Source organism: Eptatretus burgeri, chromosome 6 (assembly GCF_056783735.1).
Source record: "Eptatretus burgeri isolate ZD-2024b chromosome 6, Ebu_testis_v1, whole genome shotgun sequence".
NCBI lineage: Eukaryota > Metazoa > Chordata > Myxini > Myxiniformes > Myxinidae > Eptatretus > Eptatretus burgeri.
In genome coordinates, this window is record NC_140966.1 from 70,124,711 (window position 1) to 70,147,163 (window position 22,453).

The window sequence follows — 22,453 nt, forward strand, 5'->3', positions numbered from 1 at the left end:
GATTGTCCGTCCGGTGGGCGACGTGCCGCGATTCGAGTTACGTGGCCGTCAGCACGCCGGCGGGCGCGGAATCCGTAACAATATTAAAAATGAAAACGCAAACCTGGAACATAAACTGACAGGAGTTGTCATGGTAAAACATAATATAAAATTACAAGCATAATTCTGAGAACATTCACAAAACCAAGAGCTTTCCGAACGCATCAAAGAGTCTGTGGAGAACTTCACAGTGAACTAGAACATTTATATTATTTAAACGATCGTCCCGTCAACGGCTCAACTTCTTTCGAGCTCATCGTGGAGGGAGGTTAAAATTCTGCGATGTCGCAAACAGTTTAAACTCCTGTGGAAACGTTCCGAGTAATAACGGACGACGCACATGCAGTTCGTGAGGAGAAACATGGAAACCTTCGCTCTTTTAAAACCAACGTGTTTTTTAACCGAACCACAAAAAAAACAAACTGGGAATGGTGGAGACGGCTAATTGGGAGGGAAGGAAGATAATAAAATTCAAAAGGAACTAATAATATACAATGAGGTGAACGTTACGTATGAATCTCACGAAACTAAGGCACCTCACTCTGGACTCAATCGCAGACGGAAAAGAGACAAAACTGGGGGACTCAGCTCTGGTGGTGGTAGCGGTGGGGAGGAAGACGGGGGGGGGGGGCGGGAGAGGATGGTCAGGGCGGATGGCAACGGAGCAGCCATGAGAAGGGATGAGGAGGATGATGGGCATCAGGTAGCAGGCAAACAAAAAAGCTCTGCCCCTCGGGAGGTGACAAAACGCTCCTCCCCTCACTCGAGAGACGATCCAATCCCCGTTGGTAGCTCCGACCCTCGCTTCCTCTCTTGCGAAGTCTCCCTTTACCCCAATAGAAATTTACATTTGTTTCTACACGCAATTTCTTCAACCATCATCCCGAATTAATATCACGCACCACCCCGTGTATGGTACGCATTCAAACAAAACATTATTAAAGCTGATGTGTGTCCCTACTTATGACATCAAGATGGGCTAACGATTCATACACGAACCATGCGACTCTGTACATTCCTATCTGCTTCTTCGGTAATATCTAACTCTCTCTCTCTCTCCTCCGCCCCCCACTCCTCCCTCCACAACAAACATAACAATATGTTCCATTAAGTCAAACATTTCAACACAGTGAACGGTTAAATGTGTAAAATATGAAACAGAAGGAACTCGTACTGATGGACGACTTCAAAACCGTCTTTTGGGGTGATATCGCGTGTCAGATTCTTCGCCGAAAGGGAATCCAGTTGTGTGGGGTTCACGTCATGTGTCGGATTCTTCTACGTCTGCAAAGCCATTGCATTGGATGCAATTGAGATGACTGGAGAAAGTCATCCAATTTTTCTTGGCACGCACGTACACAATCAGTACTATCTGTTGATGGTTTTGAAGATCTTGTCCAGTGAGGTGGTGAACCCAGGCCATGGATTTATCAGCATTTTTAATCCCATAATTGCCGTGTAGATACTAACTCCAGCGATTAGCGACTGAAATCTTATGACATATTTTGGGTGAGTGATGCCTGTCCTCACAAAGATGTTCGCATGCTTGCAGACTTGTGGTGGATCATCAGACGGGATGAACAGGCAGAGCAAGATGTGCTGCAAAAAGTTGCTTGCTGTAATTGCCATCAAATTCCATTTCATGGAATTGAGAGCCTTTCTCTCCATCCTCAGCAACTGTCATCTCTGGACCAACTCTGGGGTGCAGGTATCCAGCTTTTATTTGGAGAGAGGATTTTTACGTGTGAAGTTCAAAGCCTCAAACAAGCAAGCGGGACCAAATACTTCAGATCGTCGTTTTGTCGGGATATGATGTACATGCAGCGGTCGAGTTAATTCACTGCCAAAATATAAAGGTCACCCTCACAGCACTCCATCTCACACACCTCCAACAACCAGTCGACGAGCTTGCCACTGATGCGTGACTGGATGTCCTGCACGCACGCCAAGCTACTCAAGGAACAGCAGGTTGTGGTGCTCATAATCAAGGATTGCAGCAACATTCACGGGTTCTGCAGGAGGAAGGGGTTCTGCGCTGCCGAGATTGGTGTAGCATCATCCTCGGTTCTTCTGAGCACAGCGTCGCAATGGGTCACCTTCTGATCCTCCTGTCCCATTGGGTATTTGTGAAGGTGCCTCCACGTATCCGTGGGGGACAGTGTCAGAATGCATGGAGGAGGGGAAAATCGTTCATCGCAGCAATATGTGTCCATCGGGCACAAATAATAAGTGATCTGCCATGGGGCGGCAAGTAAAATGAGTCCAGCTGAATTTTTTCTGTTGTATTGGTGGAAGGCATGTCTTGTTGTTCGTAGCAGTGTCAACTTTGCAGGCTGCTGGCAGCGATGTTGATAGCTGGCTGCAGATTTTGATGCTGTGTTGTCATGGCAGCAGTGCGAGACAGCCCACTTCCCCCCTTCTTACTCCCCTTCCTTCCCTTGGGAGCAATCAATGGTGTACCTGAAAATTTTAAGGGTAGATGTGGGGAGGCCTTTCTGGGTCGCTGGCATCGCGTGTGCCCAACGATACATTGTACAGGCATTCTATTAAAAATATTTGATTTTATTTTAAAATATTATTATACTCCTGAATATGTCCTCCATCACATGTAAAACGTCTTAAAGGATCCTTGAAGGGAAAACTTGTGAAAATCACTGGAATATCACATTGCCAAAAAATCTCTTTTTTTTGCATTTCAGCTTTCTTTAAACTTGTTAAAGCTTTTCTGAAGGTGTCAGTGGATTGTTCGATCCTGATTTTTATTGGAACTGTTGGCAACCAGTCAGGATTTGAAGCACGATGACGCAGTCCCAGCCGATAACTGATAAAAATGACTCGGAAAATAATGAAATATCTCGCAATACGAAGGGACACACTGATGATGTTCACACTATTCTTGACACATAACAACAAAAGTCATCAATTTTGGAATGATGCTTGCATAATTATGGTGTATATGATGAAATAAAAAAACTAATACTATTTGCAGTTTTTGCAGATCGCCATTGCACAAACATATTAAAAATGAAAACGCAAACCTGGAACATAAACTGACAGGAGTTGTCATGGTAAAACATAATATAAAATTGCAAGCATAATTCTGAGAACATTCACAAAACCAAGAGCTTTCCGAACGCAACAAAGAGTCTGCGGAGAACTTCACAGTGAACTAGAACATTTATATTATTTAAACGATTGTCCCGTCAAAGGCTCAACTTCTTTCGAGCTCATCGTGGAGGGAGGTTAAAATTCTGCGATGTACCAAACAGTAAAAACCCCTGTGGAAACGTTCCGAGTAATAACAGACGACGCACATGCAGTTCATGAGGAGAAACATGGAAACCTTCGCTCTTTTAAAACCAACGTGTTTTTTACCGAACCACAAAAAAAAAAAACTGGGAATGGTGGAGACGGCTCATTGGGAGGGAAGGAAGATAATAAAATTCAAAAGGAACTAATAATATACAATGAGGTAAACGTTACGTATGAATCTCACGAAACTAAGGCACCTCACTCCGGACTCAATCACAGATGGAAAAGAGACAAAACTGGGGGACTCAGCTCTGGTGGTGGTAGCGGTGGGGGGAAAACTGTTGGCAACCAGTCAATGTTTGAAGGACTGAGAGGCAGTCCCAGCTGATAACTTTCCAATATCGCCCTTCAATATATATAAAAAAATATCATTTTTGGGTGCTTCCTATGGTTTCAATGGTATAATTCCATGCCCGTTTCCAGTGACTGGAATGAGGAACAACTACTCTTTTTTTGGAATGGTGTGTCGAGGCGCTCCTTCCGCTTCATGGATGACACGCTGGACTAAAATACTATTTGTATGATGGGAAGTCCCATGGCCAGACAAAGTTTGCTCAGCTAAATGAATATTGTCCCATGCAAGAATAGTTGTGGCTTTTTTAGCAAATTGTCTGGGCACATCATCTGCTGACAACAACTGCACTTGTGCCAGACTGCTTTCGAACTTATGAATGCTGTCGCAGGAGGCACAGTGGCCTAGTCTGCTCAGCAGTTTCACCAATTGAGATGAACCACTGAGGTGTCGCAAGGTAAGACCCAACAAGAGTGACTTTGGTGTCTGCTGTTTACCTTTCAGAGCGAGGTACATTATGTCTTGGCACAGTGAGAGAATTTTCAGGTGATCATCACCTGACACTTCATGGCGATCAGTTCGTGAGGTGGGGTAGTCACTGACACCAGTACACCACACGATCAGATTGCACAGTTCAACTGGCACAGTTGACTCGACAGCATCAAGGCCAAGGCAGGTCCACCATCAAGGATGATGGAGGCCATGGTCCACTTACATCCGGGGAGGCACGAATGGCTTGCCCAACTGGGATACCAGCACTATCGGGAGTCTTCATTTGTTCTTGCCGCTGAGGAAATGAGAGCACGTCATCCATGTCACTTTCTGTTTCTGAACTGTTCTCCATCTCAGTTGATGAAGATGGAATCTGGTTCATGAGGTCAGTTGCATCCAGGTTTTCGCAACATACCATCTGACATCTGTTGCGGCAGAAATGCGTGTAGAGCCGCAGCTGAGGATAATCACGCTGCAGTCTCTTCTTGAGTTGGTCCTTGCTGTGGAAAAGCAAGAAGTATTCATGAGTAGGCATAAAAAATGTGATGTAAAATGCTGAAAGAAATTGTGGCATCACAAGGAGATACACATGACAATGCACCATGAGAACTCATGTCAGCAAGTAATCACTGAACTTTTCGATTATTCAGGTACAATCCAGTTTTTTAGATCCTCGTGGAGGATCTCTAAGTCTTACTCACGTTATTGTTCTTCATCTTCTTCTTGTGGACTTTTTTGTTTCACAGCCTACAGTTTTCATCGAAACTTCCTGAAACTTGGCATATATATGTAAAAATACCTTGCGCAGACAGTAACCATCTCCGATTTTGAAAATTCCTCCTAGAAAAAAAGTTACAGCGTCAAAATATCTCCGCTCATGGAAATTGCCGCAAAAATTATCTCCGAAACTCGGCAAGCTTTTTAAATTCTGTTTGTGGGAATCGAACAGGGCATTAACAGAGATAAATTACCACACATATGATACATCACTATGACGTCATATCAATTTTTATGACGTCATTCCTATTTTTTGACATTTTTTGTTTCACAACCCAGAGTTTTCATTGGATCTTCATGAAACTTGCCATGTATATGCAGAAAGTCCACGCGCAGGCAGTAACCATCTCCAATTTTGGAAATTCTTCCTAGAAAAAAAGTTGACGTCATAATATCGCCGCTAATGGAAATCGCTTCTGGCTAAGTGCATGTAAGTGGTTACCACCCCTATTTTAGGGCATACCCTGACTTGGGTGGCATTTTTGAAAGTCACAAAGACTACTACTGGTCATGAAATTTGGTTCATTGCACAGACAGTGTTCCATAGGACCTTAATATATATGTAGGTTCATGGGTCTATGATGTATATTTCTGAATCTACAGGATTTTTATTGAATATACATGCCCAGTATTGGCCTTTTTTTCTTGTTTCACCTTAAAATATGACACATATTAGACCATGCAAAAATACAACATATAAAACATTCTATTTGAAATTTCTCATCTAATCAAAAGGTTGTCACCCACCGTCTGAGAAAATCAGCATTTGTGTCAGTCAGTGGTGGATTTGCATGATATATGCACATTCTGGCATATTTTTCTTGTTTTATTGCCCTTTTAGAGCCTGGGACTATGAAATCCCCTAACAAAATGACTAGTTTATCAATAACTCATATTTACGTGTCTTAAATTATTCAACTTAGGCCTGAGTTACTTTATAACTTGGTTTACAGATCCGCCGACGGTATATTTGCCGAAATGAAATATAAATATAAAACACATATTTAGCCTTTTATCTTTATAATTTTTCCGCCGAAGGTGCAAAAGTTTCAAAACCCGAAATGTAAACGTCGGCATTTATTTTCAAAATATAATTTCGCGCGCCCGCACCAAAATGCCGAGTCCCCGTTAACCAACCTGCGCAATAGTCTTCGGTCATGGCGTCTGAGCAGTGGCCAGCGTGGTTCAGATTGACTGTGGTTCCTGGGGCGAAAGTGATTGTTAAGAAGTGTGTCAGTGGTATAAATTTGAGTGACTGTATTGGTGATTGAATCACGCAACATCTTGACGACGAATATTCTGGCCGAACTATTACATAAATTCAGTGCAGCAGCGGGGATGATTCACAGGCTACTCTCGATCGTGCCGATTTTGTTTCCATCGAAAGTTGTACACCGCTGTTCGTATTGAAAGATTTTGGTGCCAAGTACGTCAGTTTCCCTGCGAGATGCTGATATTCAACCTTCAACGGCCAGAAATCAGACTTTGATGTGCTCATGGGGATGGGGAGATGGTACGATCAGATGCCCGCTAAAAAGTTAGAGCTAGTTATGGCTCTGATTGACCGTTTTGAGCATGTTGACTCCTAGTAGACACCTTTTTTAAATCATATCCAGCACTATGCACTGGTGTGCATGCAGACATGCATTATTGCTCACGTGCACCCATGCACTGTTCTCAGCATTGTTTCCATTTGTTTGATGATCCTACAGGTTTGTATAAGAAAAACATGCCAGACTATATTGTAAAAACAAGTTTCAATCTTTCCCTATTGTTTTTCACATCAGATGATACAGTGAACATGGGCATCCTGCATTTGAATGGTCTTCCATCTACAATGTTTTCTTAGATCCTCCTGGTCCGGGATTAATATTTATTCCCCCCCCCCCACCTACCCTTGTCTTTTCCATGGAATATCCGAAAAAAAAATCATAAAAATATATAATTTCTAAAAATTGAAATTATATTTTTATTTCGACCTACCGACCCTACATTTCAGCTGAAGAACTGTGTAAACCAAGTTATAAAATAACTAAGGCATTATTACCAATATAATCAATGTAAAAAAATTGAGATGATCTGGGTGGATACTTAATTACAGCGGCTTGACCGAACTTTCCAACCCAAATGTCCGACTGCACGTCACGTTTTTAAAAAAATGCTTTATTCTTCTGTGCATCAGATTATTTTCACTAAAATGTATTTACAAATTGAGCACAGTGATATCGATATAATAGTATAAAAAATATTGAAAACATGCATGGCTTTGGTTTAGAGTAATTTTGCATTTTTGTCCGACTGCACGTCACACTTTTTTGAATTTGATTAAAAAATTAATTTTCTTAAAAATTTTTTCAAATATTTTTCCAAGTATTCAAAATTTTTTTTTTTATTTAGAAGGCAATTAAAACAGTTTTGGAAAATTTAGAGAGCTTTTTGTTACTCCCAGAATTGATTGAATTGAAAATTTACGTCCAAGAATTTGTTCGATAAATCTCTCTTTTAGTGCTTTTCAGCATCTGACAGTCACTGAATACAGCAGTAATAAAAAAATAGGTATGTATTATTTCTTAATAATCCCAGAAATTAGTATTTTGATTATTAGATTAGTTGCTACAATAAGTTACACACTATGACCTTCATTTATTTTGCCAAAAAAATAAAAATTAGGTAATTTCATTGAAAACTCGCAAAACCATCAGAATAGGTACCCCTTCTTCAAAGTATCATATTTCGGAATATATATGTAATTAAGCTATATGGTTTTTTGTTCTGAACTCAGACTTACACTTTCAGGAAAATGTAGTGAGAAGGCAATGGAGCAAACTTCATTTTTTGATATTTTTGAAACAGAGTGGTAACCACTTAAGGCCCTGTCACACCTTGATGTTTTAGCCAACGTTTGCCGATTTTTGAATTTTTTTTCTAAAACGCTGGCACACATTGAATACGTTATGGGTAAGTTTTGATAACATTGAGAGCACGCTGAAAAACACTGCCATACGTCGTTGTGCGTTGGCTTTAAACGTTGTACTTTTTGGTTGTCCTCAAATTTTTCATGCTTGAAATTTCACGACGTATGCCGGCGTATGACTCACACGTTCCGCTACGCTGGCCACAAGTTGTATGCACGGTCTGCGATCGTTGACAGACGTCAACACATGCTACTTGTAAGTTAATCATAAGTTGAGACACGCCGAAGTAATGTTTAGCGTACCCGAAACTTATTTCTAACCTATGATTAACGTGTTGTTGGCACGTTACGCGATCGTTGCCACACATCGACAGACGTTACTTTTAAGTTACTCATAGGCTGAAAGACGTCGGTATAATGGATCGTCCTTGCGTCAGCGTCCACGGCCACGGCCAGGACACTTATTTGCAGCATTCTTCAAACTTTTCTTCGGCATGACGAGGATGTTCACACTTCGATGTCTAGCTTGGCTATGATTCCAATTGTCCATCGGCAGCGTCTATTTAAAATAGTCGAGTTTGAGCGTTTTAACACGTTCAGAAGAAACGCTTCAAATTTCCAAACCCCAGCGTCAAAAAACAAAGGCGAGTGACAGCAATTTAAATCGTTCATTGTAAACAATGAAAATAGCTGAGTGGTACCGTTTAAAAGTCGTTGAGTGTAAAAAAAATCCAATTGTTGAGCGCAAGCGTCTACTTTCAATAGTGGGGTTTGAGCGATTTCGCACGTTCAATAGAAACGATTAAAATTTCCGAGCGCCAGCGTCAAAAAACAAAGGCGAGTGACAGCAATTTAAATCGTTCATTGTAAACAATGAAAATAGCTGAGTGGTTCCGTTTAAAAGTCGTTGAGTGTAAAAAAAAATCCAATTGTTGAGCGCAAGCGTCGACTTTCAATAGTGGAGATGCAGCCATTTAAATCGTTGAGTGGCAGCCTATGAATAGCAAACCCTACGTCACCGGCAAAGATAAACTGCCGCACGATATGGATAAGTTAGGCTATCGTTGGGCATAGTTTGTGAACGCCGGCTTCACGATAATTATTCGTTGGTATATCGTATCTATAAGTAATCAAAGCGCTCTATGCACATTATTAGTTCATTGTGCATTTGTCCAACCCGTTATGAATAGACCTAAATCGTAAAAACAAGCTATAGCTCATTGTTGAAAAAGCCCCGTAAAAAATTAGCTGCGAAGAACTTCGAACAATGGTGAAAAGATGTCTCCTACCCGTGGACACGCGGACGCAAGGACGATCCATCATAACCCACACCCTCCCCCTCACACTCACCTACTACTGCCAACATGAACAAACTACTACTAATACTAATACTAATACTAATACTGATACTGATACTGTTACTGCTGACATGGACATCGACTCAAAAAGGACTCGAAAACACTGTTGGGTTCCCCTTTTATGAGCAGCATTTTTTTATACCAATTCCCAAAACCGCTGGGAACACGTCTTTATATGGCAGTTGTAAGCTAGAAACACGTTAATTTATTTTTTTTTTTGTCGACCGGAAGACGTCATTGGAATACGTCTACATACGTCGATGTGTGTTGGGACCACGTAAAGAATTGGTTCAAAGCACGTCAAACATAAGTTAGAAATAAGTTTCGCGTAAAAAAGACATTACCACGACGTGTTTCAACTTATGAGTAGCTTATAAGTAGCCTTTGTGGACGTGTGTAAAACTTATCCCCATCGCATGCGGAACGTGTGTCATACGCCGAGTACGTCGTAAAATTTTGAACATGTTTAAAATTTCTTGACGTACTCTACTTACTACGACGTATGATAGCGTACTTTAGCGTTCTACTGACGTATACCAAACTTACTCATACCGTATTTGACGTGCCCCAACGTTTGAGACACATTTTTCTTAGGTCGGCATACGCTGGCAAGATCGCCAAGGTGTGACCGCGATGTTGACACTTCCATTTCTACGGCAGTTATGATTCGAATCGTTGTGCGTCAGCCTTTTAATAGGCTACGTCACGACATCGTCGGCGATGCGTGCAACGCGCTATGCCTGTTAGACTATCGTTGGGCATCGGTTGTGTAGGCCGACAACAGGTTCAGCATTCGTTGGTATAAGTTATCTATAACACAACGAAACGTTCTGTGTCCGTTACCAATGCGTTATACATCAGACCAAGTCGCTATGAATACATCCGAATCTTTAAAAAAAAACATCAAAAGTTCAACGTAAGCCAGCGTTTTACATACATTTTAATACGTTGCCATCGCTGGCTAAAACGTCAAGGTGTGACTGGGCCTTAAAAGGAGCTTTCCATAAGAGAGGGAATCTATTCTTTACCCTTCTCAACACATCAAAGTTAGAATCCCCCCAGACATGGGGATGGGTCTATCCTCGACATGCATTTGGGGAAATAACTGTCTGAGGACTTTGATGTTTGCCTTTACATGCGCTTAGCCCTATACCATTATCTCCGAAACTAGTCAAGCTGTTTGAATTTTGTTTGTGGGAATCAAGCCGGGCATTAGCACAGATAATTTATCGCAAACCTGATACATCACAATGACGTCAAATTCGTTTTTATGACGTCATCATTAAGATGACGAGGATCTTAGCTCATTTGAGCTTGTTTAACAGTGCCTCACTGATAATCAGAAACATCTTTCCCCTCAATTTCCAACACGAGCTGCACAAACAGTTGTGTTAGCTTAGTCATTCACAATATGTCCTGTCCAGTAATTCGTCTCTGCTCAATCATATCTGTGCAAAATGCATGGTATCCATACAATGTTGGATTTTCCACACTGAAAAACAAAAATAGTTTATCACATAGGCCTGAGTCATACACCTTGAAAAATATATTTGTGTGACTATCATAGGATACGACTCACCTTGGTCAACTTCCTTTACTCAGAAAACGAGTAGTTTTTATGACAAGAGTGGCGACACCTCACTTCAATGGCTGCACCATCCGGCATTGGGTATGCAGTAAGATGTTCTTTCCAACACTGTCATTCTTCAATAGAACAGCCTCAATCAGTTTACCTGAAAAAAATTATCAAGTGAAATATATTACCCATGTTAAGCTATTGATCATACATAGGTTATGGATGCCTGTATATTACGATTAAAGAAGAAAGAAGATGACATTCATATACTTGAAAGAAATATGGTAAAACTGAAAATTGTAGTACAAACCTGCTGTTTCAGTCTCAGCTTTACATAACCGACACTTGACTCTCTTTCGTTGAACTGTCACATACCGATCAATTTGGTTACAAATGACACAGACAGCAGGAAGGATATGCTGCCTACAGCTGGAGATTTGCGTGGTCATCTTGGATGATGAACGCAACTTCTTTGGTGATGGCTCACCACAACATGCACTTCCTTTGTCATCAGAAACTTCATCCTGGTTCACCTGTTGCAGTGCCTTCAGGTTGCACCGTTTTTCAGCTGCTTTAATTCTCTGAGAGTCAATGAATCGCCGATAACATCTCGTGAAAACTCACATCCTGAGGGATTTCATCACAAGACGGGGCAAGATATTCATTTTGACATTCTGTCTGCCAAAGATCGCTCAATCCCGTCCAAATTCATCCATTTCTCAGCACACTGGTGGAATTTCTCCCAACGTACAGCAGAAAAAGCTTTCACTGTCTCACTACAAACATATTCTACAATCACGGTGCCTTTTGGGATCCATTTGGTCGAGAAACCGAGGAGAAAACTCTAATTGCATGCCTGTGCATGGAGGCGGTCATATTGGATGTGTAGTAGTAATTTGCATATGGCTTGAGCGAAAAATCAATGAATTCCGCTGATCCCATTGGACAGCGTACCATCACGTGACCAGCTTGATGGTTGAATGGATGCAAATCGTACAGTCAGAGCGGGAGGACAATACAGATTTTCACAGTAGAAGTACACAATAACTGCAGGGATTCGAGTGGAGAAGTTTTGGCAGTGGAATGAATTAAGTGTACAATAGACCTGTGCAGGTTTTTTTTTGCCCCCCCCCCCCCCATAGGTGGAACAAAAGTGAACGCTATGGACCACGGCTGATGGCCTATATTGTACACGGCCTCTGCTGTGGTTGTTTTTCCTTTTATGAATCCATCATTGCATGAGAGATATATACTAACACCTTAGCTACATAAACAGCCTTTAAAAAATGAATAAATAAATAAAAATCAAAACATGGAAGCATGTTTTGCAATAATACACACCTTTTTAGAATAAAACGATCAAAACATCCTTATATCAAGTATTAAAGGTGAAAATTATTGTATTTTCGAAAAGAGGAGATAAATGCGATGTTACATGAGAACTTTCATCGCTCTGTGATGTCTCGTTGTGGACGGTTAAGCTCGACTGAAATGTCACAAAAAATGCAGTAAAGTTTATACAGAGAAGATCAGCTCTAGATTGTCAGAGGCATATTTGAAAGTATTGTTTTAAAATATATATTAATAATTGAAAATACATTGCCAGGTTACTTTTTGGCGAGGAAACGGATTATAACCATATTTTGACAAATCGGTAGCTTATTTAATGAGTAAATCGTGTTTAAAATAATTGATTTTTACCCCTTGAGGTGGAAGACCCCACGGGGTCGAAGCGCTGCTCGCGTTCTCTCTTTTCTTGTGTTCAGTTAATTTGAACATCTATTTCTCCATTATTCGTGAGCAGAATTCGATGAAAATTGACAGGTATACTGTATTCTAAAGACCATTCCCCAGGTAATAACTGAGCCCAAAGTGCGATTCCGGCCCTTTGGGCCGATAAACGGCCCTCTCGGCCCATATTTTTTAATATTGCTATTTCTCAGTTGTTTGTAAACGGAACCGAACCAAACTTGACAGGTATATTCTCGAGACCATTCCCCAGGCATTAACTGAGCACAACGTGCGATTCCGGCGCTTTGGGCCAAGAAATTGTCCTTTCGGGTCATTTTTAGGTCATCTCTATCGAGATGACCAAATAAAGCCGGACCAAATGTCCGTCCGTCCGTACGTCAGTCAACAATTTTTCTTTCCGATCTTGATGAAACTTAGTATGTGGGTAGAGGTCGATGAGTGTTGCACAACGATATAACTTTTGTCCAGGTTCAAGGTCAGGGACGAGGTCACGAAGTCACGTAAGTTATAAAAATCGCCATTTTCAAAACCTATCGAGTCTGCCATTCTACAAGATATTCGGCAACTGTTTATTGATGATGATAGTAAAAAAATATTCTCTTGTATCTAACCAGACAGATTTTTGAATTTCCTTCCCGTTTGATCGTCACGTGATCTGGAAGATGGCCAAAAACGCCGATGTGATTCGCAAAGAAGGAAGGAAGGAGAAATGAAATATAAATAATATGGAATAGGCAAAGCCTAGAAGCGAACGTAGAATTCTTCTTCCATTTGCTTCTGACTTTACATAAAACTTGTTCACAACTGTATACTTGCCAACGATACTGTGGTACGTGTAAGCGCCGCACAGCTGATGATTTTGACGCAATTTCCGGTTACTTTGGCCTGGATTCTTTGGGATTAACTTTGGGAAAAAAATAATTGTTTTAATAAATAAACACTTCCGGTCATGATCTCCCGGCATGCATCATTCCCCATGATAAAAACCGGAAACAAAAAAAAAATCAGCAACAAAACAAAAAACGGAAGCAAAATGGTCATAGCCAATGACACGGATTCACAATTGCCAAGGTATTGTGTTGTTTTTGTTGTTTCCTACTCTCTCATGTGCTTTTCTCATATTACTCTCTCTCATATTACTTTTCTTTCTCTCCTACTCTCTCATATTACTTTTCGTTAAGTAATATTCACCAGATAGAAATAAAACCCAATCGTGTTTATACACCGCACAGCGTTTAACAACAACCGGAAGCAAAAAGTCATGGCTAACGACACGGATTCGAAATAGCCAGGGCTATTGTGTTGTTGTTGTTGTTGTTGTTGTTGTTGTTGTTATTTCCTATTCTCTCATGTGCACGCGTTAAGTATTAAGCTCACTTCGTTCGCTATAAAACACATTTTAGCCTTTTATATTTTTACATTTTCCGCCGAAGGTACAAAAGTTTCAAAACCCGAAATGTAAACGTCGGCATTTATTTTCAAAATATAATTTCGTGCGTGCGCGCCAAAATGCCGAGTCATCTTAAACCAAACTGCGCAGTAGAATTGCGCAGTAGTCCAGTCATTGGCATCTGAGCAGTGGCCAGCGTGGTTCAGATTGACTGTGGTTTCTGGGGCGAAGGTGATTGTTAAGAAGTATGTCGGCGGTATAAATTTGAGTGACTGTATTGGTGATTTAATCACGCAACATCTTGACAATGAATATTCTGGCCAAACGATTGCATCAATTCAGTGCATCAGCAGGGATAATTCGCAGGCTCCTCTCGATCGTGCCGATATCTAACATAATCACCGGCGGACATAGGGCTGCAGGCTGTGGGGCGAGGCCACGGATCCCGGATGAGGGGATAAGTGATAAATTATGCAACATGCTTCGGGCTTTCTGATTAATATATCAATGAGTACATTCCATAATTAGTGAATTAATAACTAATTAATCTGGCATACAAAATGTTTTTTCATACCTGACATGTTACTTTGTGCAGTGTCACGAAACTTCTGTGGAATTAATAATTAATAATTAATGAATTTGCGAGCTCTAACGATTTTTCAAACCTCAATATCTCTATAAATACTTGACCAATTTTCATTCTGAAAGTTGCATTATAATCAGTGAAGAATAATCGACAGGATTATCATAATCTCCGAGAGCTAAGCCTATTTTTTCGGTTTTGTTCTATAACCGGAAGTGAAATGTCCCCAGAGAGTGGACGGACCGGAAAACCACGTATTGCACTTACTGGTGATTCTGTTGTGTTAATCCGGGTACTAAATGAACAATACATATTTATTAATTACGTCATTAGTAGTATTATCCGAGTGTATCTCTGTGAACTATTTCAATCTAAACGGTTAGTTTGGACTGTTTCGCGGTTACCTGAACTGAACATTGAGAACTTGTGGTATTATAGAGATGACCGTCATCCCCACACGGGGGTAATTTGTCTTAAAATTGTTATTAAAAAAAAAATTAAATGCGCAGGGTGATGCCCAATGCAAAGTGAAGTCATAAATGATGATATGAAACTAGCCTCACTCTTGTGAGGTGTTCTGGTTTCATTTTCTGATGCGATGAAAATCTTACCAAATTTGAAAACTATCTGTTGGCCGTGCTATTGCTTACGTGAGAGTTGTATGAATGAACTCCTGAACTCCCGTATGTTCGCAATTCGAACTTGTTGTCCTTGTTTATGCTCTAGTTTTTAATTTTTTTTGACATAGTCCAACATATGACCACTTTCTGAACTCACTGCATTCACTTGCACACTGTGATATCATTTTTTTGAAATATCACCTCAATGGCAAAGCCCGCACCCTCAGCACAACCATAACCATAATCCCTAACTTGATGTGTGCACATCCACGGTCCACGTGCTCGGAAGTCGGAACTCGGAAGTGACATGTGCATTTCTTTTCTCAGTTGCTCTCTGTGCACGTGCTTACGTGATGTTATGCCTGCTTGAAAAATGCTGCATGAGGTGTGATGGAGAAGGCCATAATACATAATCTGCCCAGCAAATTAAGAAACATGTTATGAAATTTAAACTGAAAATTGAAGTTCGAGTGCACCAGGACCCCGGCATTCGTGAGGGATACGTTCCGGGAAAACCCCGCAAATGTTGAAACCGTGAATGTGGGGGCATTGCTTCAATATGAAACGGGGGGATAGGTTTCCGAGACTTCCCGACCGGTGAAAAATCCACAAATGTCGGGGTAAAATCCGCGAGAGTGGGGGAAAAAAATCCGCGAGTGTTTTGTCATTATTACAATGGAGACTGGGGGGATAACGTTATCGGTTTGCTGCGGTTCCAGGTTCAAAGGGAAAAGTTTTTAAAGTTTAAAATGTTTTCGACCACAAATGCACGATTACAGTTTCATTAAAGATGCTTACAAATAAAATAAATGACAGCACCAGGTAACATTTCCAATTTATTGAAGAATGCATTTTAAAGTCTCTTAACCATACCCCACAAAACGAAAAAAAAACACCTGTTACGAGTTGTTGTTGTTGTTGTTGTTGTTGTTGTTGGATCTAACGATCTCCGGGTGAATAGAAATAAAACAGTTGGGCCCAAACCTTTGTCTGACTCATTACATGGTGGCAGGGGTTATTCACGTTGACCCATAATGGAGTAAACTCTCAAACCTGTCTCCCTCCTCCAAATCCTGGTGGCATCTATTCAAGTCTTTTTCTGGTGTATGTTCCCCCTCCATCTCCTCCCTTACCTCAAATGGCCGCACAGCTGACACTGCACGTGAAAAGACTGAATGCCTAAACTCTGTGTTTGCTTCTAAATCTTGTGTCCTAAACCCATTGCTTTCTGTACCCACCTTACCCAGCTGTTCCTGGACCCTGTGTCCTTTTCTTATGACAAGGTGGAGAGCTTGCTGTCAAACCCAAACTCTGATTCTGCAACCGGTCCAGACGGCATCAGCCCACTTGTCATAAAAACCTGCTCTGCTGGCCTTCCTCACCCTCTCTCTGTTTGATTCACCCTCTCATTTGCTCAAGATCATCTGCCTTCTGCTTGGAAATTAGCTAACATTACCACATTGCATAAAAATGGTGCAAAAACAGACACTTGCATCTCCAGACCAATCAGCCTTCTCCCAATCATGAGCAAGGTTATGGAGTCCATCATCGCTTCTGACATTCAATCCTTCCTCTTCTCCAATGGCCTAATTTCCGATCATCAACTTGTATTCAGACCAGGTCACTCTACCCTGGAGTTGCTGCTCCTGGTTTCCCAACAATGGACAGACCTCCTCAACACCAGACATGCGATCATAGCCATCTCCCTTGACATATCACGTGCTTTCGATACGGTCTGGCACCCCACTCTGCTCACCAAACTCTCTTCCTGTGGTCTCCAAGGCAATCTCCACTCTTGGCTCACAGACTTCCTCTCCTGTCGCAGTCAATGTGTGGCCCTTTATGGAATTTTTTCATTCCCTCTTCCTGTCCAGGCTGGAGTTCCTCAAGGCAATGCTCTGGGCCCAGTGCTTTTTCTGGTTTTCATCAATGGTCTCCCTGACTCGCTGGAAAATCCTCTTTATCTCTTTGCTGATGACTCCACCCTCTGCAGTACCATCTGTCATCCCTCAGATCGGCAAGCAGCAGCCTCTTCACTCTCTGCATATCTGGATAAAATCACAAGCTGGTCCAACACATGGAACATGTCTTTCAATCTTAACAAATCTCACACTCTCACTATTCCTCTCCAAAAGGACCATCTGGAACCCACCCACCCCCAACCCCTACCTACTCTCTCAACAATCCTCTTGAAGTCCTTTCATTCAAACTTTTGGGCCTCACAATCTGCCATGATCTTTTCTGGGAAAGCCACATCTCCAAGTCGATTTGTCTCCTCCTCCCTAACCAGTCGCCGATTTGGCATCCTCCGTCATGCAAGGTCCTTCCTTGGCACACCTGAGCTCCTGACCACGTACAAAGCTTTCATCTATAGCTGAAGCTTTCAGCCTGGAGCAATATCACAAGCAGAAAAACTTGGAACATACATCGAGTATAAATGTGATCCCTCCAGGGTGTGGTTAATACATCAAAGGAAATTAACTGAACAAAGAGAGGCCTCTTGAAGAAACAATAGGTATAATTTTGTAAGGTTAAATTAACAAACACAGGATGAAAACGGTCTGTTATTGGAGCTTGCCCCAGTGAGGGAAGGAAAAGAGTATGCGATTTTCTTGCTGCTGGCCATCTGGCAAGAGATAAAACTTTACAAGGTCTTTTACTAACATCAAGGAATGTGCTCTGCCTCCCAACAAGCTTTCCCAGCATATATTTATTAATTTCTTTCTCAAGCACTCACTAAAGCTCATTGGCATTTTACCTCATAAATTAAATTAATACTCCGGTTACCCACAATTCCCCCATTTTGCTCATTCAGAACAACACAAGGGTTTGTTCTGTGAGGACAAACTTGCAAAAATTTAAATCTGTCGTCGCCTAGCAGCTGGCTCGTTTCCACCGCGTCATCCAGACTTGCGCTCTGTGGTGGGTCGACACCCCAGTAAGTGGAGCAACCCTTGGGGGCCACCACCTCCCCATTCTGTCTCGTTCCACAGAGTTTGGGCGCCCAGGCAATCTGAAAGAAATGAACCCTGTGCACACCAAACATACACCTCCAATAGGCAATCACCTTTTTCAATTGTACTAATGTGCTTTTATTTGAGCAAGCCGCTCAAATTATTTTTCCCCCTTCAGTTTTTAAGATATCTTTATTGTTCCACATCCTCTCATCGCAATCATCCATCTATTTTTGGTTCTTTAGCAACAATTGGTGAATTCTTTCAAAAGGGCTTTCGGCAGCCCCAAGGGCACGAGTGTCTGCACTTTTGTATTTTCCCTGAAATCCCAGCGAAACGATGTCTCAAATCAATTTTATACTAGGTGTTGTGACTTTCACCCGGCCGAGTATGATGACAGTCGAACGAGGATTCTCGAATGATACGGTTTATTTCAGAAGATAGCACTACGCATGCGGGATGCGATGCAACGACCACAACCAACAACGGTGGGCCTCCGAATCACATCACATCAAAGTTCATACTACAAGCACACACTTATATATCTTCTATCCCGAGGCGGAGTTTTAAAGGGGAACCGGGTGTGGACTAAAAAAGTGTGGAGCAAGAAACAAAGGAATAATAAAGAAATAAATGTGGCAGTGGGCTCTTTTTCTCCCCTCCCTAGGGCCCTTGAGACAGACCCCAGATCTTGCAACACAGCAATCTTTGCACATACCATTCAAGCCCTCCCACCCTTAAGCTGCTAATCATCCCTGACACCTGTTGATAAAGCCTTTGCTGTTCCCAGAACTAACTGTGGGAGGTGGGCTGTGGAATGTAGGATGTAAAGCAAATAAAGCAAGAACAGTTACACCCAAGGACATGCAGCTTGCCAGCCGTACGAAGGCAGGAAGAGCACTGGGGCTTTATTACATTTTGCACTGAAGGCTTGTTTAAAATACATTTCCAGCATTTTAAGGGACTGGCTTGGATTCTAACAGCCAGCTGAAATGCAATTAATTAGTAAATGTTCTGCTATGAACCAAATATGACCATTTGTACCACCTCATACTACTCACATTCCCTCCTTGGTCATATTTGACCATACCCAGCCATAGCCGATACCCACCAACCGAGTGAACCCCTATTTGGTTCCTGTAGTGGCTACCCCTAGGCCCCCGTGCCTGCAAAACAGGATTTGCGAATGCTGTGGATAGCCATCAACATTCCCCAAATAAGAAATCCCCAACTGCCGGTGTTCGAGGTTAGCCTTTGTTGCCTTTTTGTCTTGCCTACTGCCACATGTCTCCCATTAAGTTGTATTCTACGAATTTTATGTTAAGTCCACACAATATTAAAGGCAATATAAGTCTACACAATATTAAAGGAAATACAAGTCTACACAATATTAACAGCAACATTATTATTTAGGCAATTCTTCATAAGCAAGTAGCAGTGGGAACATTCCAGTCACAGGTATGAGCATGTCCAACGCAGGAGTCGTGTCTTGTTCTGGAAGACAAAAGCAACACGCACTCTCTCCTGTGTTAGTCATCTGTTTTAAAAAAGAGGAACAGATGGAGACTCTGGCCAAGATCCACATGTATGATGTCGAGCTGGGGTCCCATATGGAAGTCCTGGTCATCTCCCTCCTCATCTCGGGCTGAATTGTCCTCTTCAGAGAGTTTGCTGTTAATTATTATAATGGCCTGGGTGAGGGGTGAGGCTGAGCAGCATTTTTTGTAATGAGAATTTTATCAGGAATACTCCAAAAATTACCACTACGATGATTAAATGCGCTGACCCTATTAGGCGTAGCAACCAACCTCCCCAGCCCTGGAATATGGCTTTCTACCATGCGTTACCCTCCTCGCGATCCACTCGTCCGCAAGTAAGAGCTTCTGCAACCTTTTTAATTCGGGCCACGGCACGATTAGTTATGTCTGTGGGATCCGTAATCCAGACGCAACATTCTCCTTCAATCATCCCACATACCCCTCCTTGTTCTGCCAAAAGCATATCTAAAGCTACTCTATTCTGCATTACCATGGTGCACATTGATAGTAACATGCCTGATAATTCCAGAAAGTGAGCCATGGATGTATTAGCTACATATTCTAAAGCTTGCAAAAGTTTATCTATCCTAACACTATCCCATATTTTTACAGACACTTTACCACTATTATAATCTCGTCTTGGCTCATCACTCAGAGTGGTAGCTTGGGATCCTAGAGTCCCGAGCTCAAATCCCATTTACCATTGTACCAACCCCAGAGGGCCGACTCAGCCCGTAACTAGAGGCACTGCATCAGCGGCACAGCCATGCCCCAACCGATGATGCAACCAACAGCCAAGTACCCCCAAAAGGACGAAGACGTCACCCCGCAACCATCCACACAATGCACCAACAACACCTCTGGCAACCCGAAACTGCACCCCTGATCCAAACAACTGACACTCATCTCTCAAATAAATGTTACCACAACATCAGTATAAAAATCATTAATCTTTCAATTAACAAATTAAAACTCCTTGCTTCACTAATGCAAACTGGTCAACGATGTGTTCAAAGTCAGTAACCACACCCAGCAGAGCAAGCTCACAGTCTGCCTTGAATTGCGTTGACTATTTGCCCGACCTCCTCCTCCACGAGGCCCCTCTTGGCTCTCTGCTGGTTGACGGGCTTCTTTTCTCTTCCTCTTTGGTGTAGTCCTCCTTTGGGGTTCCATCCACGGAGTGGCCCAAATAATAAATAAGAAAAAAAAATATATATATATATATATATATATATATATATATATATATATATATATATATATATATATATATATATATATATATGTCATGCGCCGCTTAACGACGTTCTGGGCAACGACGGATCTGCCAGCTCTGAAAAAAAAGAAAAAAAAAATGCAGCTGAAAAATTCCTATCGCCGAGTGATGCAGCCAACGTAGCTCTGCCAGTCATATAAAAATAGCATGTACAATTATGTACATTGTACAGTGCATAATACCTCATAATGATAATAAACAGTTTGGCCCTGTCGTAATGCGATAGTTGAGGTCCATAAAATGTCCGCGAAAAAAACAGGATCGTGTAAATCGGGATTCAAGGAAATCAGCTTTCAAACTGAACCAATGTTTTAACGTTTACCTTCTAGCAAGTAAATTTCCTTTGAGTTGAAGAATTCCACGAATAAATCGTTGTTGTTAGTCGAAATTAAAACACCAATTTGTTTTCAGTGAAGCTTTTCATGTTGTTAAAACAATCGCACTGTTCCGAAAATATATATCACAATTGACAGGTGCTCGTTTCTTCATTTGTAAATTATAACATCGATGCAATGATTATGTATTTATAAAATCCAAACGCTATTTATTCATCTTTCTATAATCGATGTGAGAGGAGATTGTAAGCTGCTGCTAACAACACCGATGGCCGTCATGAACAGCACAAAGGTAAAACCAACGTGTCTTCCATCTCTCTTGAATGTGTGTTACAATTGCCGACAGTATTCAGTACAGTAACATGCTGCACAGGTTTGTATCCGAGGAACAATAGGCTACACCATATAGCCAAGGTGTCTAGTTTTGTGAAAGTACGATGTTCGAAAATGATGTTCGAAAACGAAAAAAAAAAATGATGTTCGCACAACGACGACGTCGCTTAACGACGTGTTTCTCAGAACGTAACCCCGCCGTTCAGTGGCGCATGACTGAAAAAAAAAAATATATATATATATATATATTGTTACGAATTCTGGCCCGCCTGGCGTGCGATCGGCCGCGTACAACTAATGGCAGCTACGTCGCCCACCGGACGGACAATTCAGTCGTGACCCTCCTGGAACTACCGCCAGGAGCCAGTCACGGGTGGGGGTTTAACCTCACCACAACCCAGTCCGCATTCTACCCACGCGAAATAGGGTGAATCGCCGAATGTCGATATACCAAAATACCCGCGCGGGTAACCTACCGAGGGGTTGCACCACGCCGCAGGTCGGCTTAGGACACGAACCGCTTAAGCGGTCCGTTCCGTACTACAGGGATAACCGAGCGGTGTTATCGCCGACCTCGACGGTTCAGATTATTTATCGGGTGTTTAAAACCCACTACCAATCATTCCACGATTCAAGATGGCACTTTCAAAAGAGGGGAAGGACGCAACAAACGGGAAACATTTCACAAGCACATTTATTGCACATATAACACAAGCAACAAGGGCAGTCATGCGAATATGCACAGCAAGGAATGAAAGACGTTGCGACCGACTATAGCATTCAATGTACAGGCACTTAAACAGGTCTACTTCACGGACTGGCGCCACAAACACAAATACAAAAGCCCAAAGAAAAGAAAACCTCCCTTCTGCGGCTGGTGAACCCTCTCTGGCACTCTCCTCGTCCGCACGC

At 41.9% G+C, this 22,453-nt stretch overlaps 1 protein-coding gene and 1 long non-coding RNA gene across 9 annotated transcripts in view; one reads left to right on the forward strand and one right to left on the reverse strand.

The window, feature by feature from the left end:
- HFM1 (helicase for meiosis 1) overlaps nt 1-22,453 on the forward strand; it is a 306,617-nt gene that overhangs the window by 122,494 nt on the left and 161,670 nt on the right. The gene's annotated exons all lie outside the window — the stretch shown is intronic.
- Nucleotides 2,629-22,453, reverse strand: part of LOC147025013 (uncharacterized) — a 32,569-nt gene continuing 12,744 nt past the window's right edge. The window contains exons 1-4 of one of the 3 annotated variants that reach the window (XR_015059298.1): nt 10,764-20,822; nt 4,837-4,975; nt 4,551-4,635; nt 2,629-4,430 (exon numbers count right to left, since the gene is read on the reverse strand). This is a non-coding gene — a long non-coding RNA (uncharacterized LOC147025013). Of the gene's footprint in view, nt 4,636-4,836; nt 4,976-10,763; nt 20,931-22,453 lie in introns of those variants that run through there. The other 2 variants (XR_015059299.1, XR_015059300.1) reach the window with 2 other exon arrangements.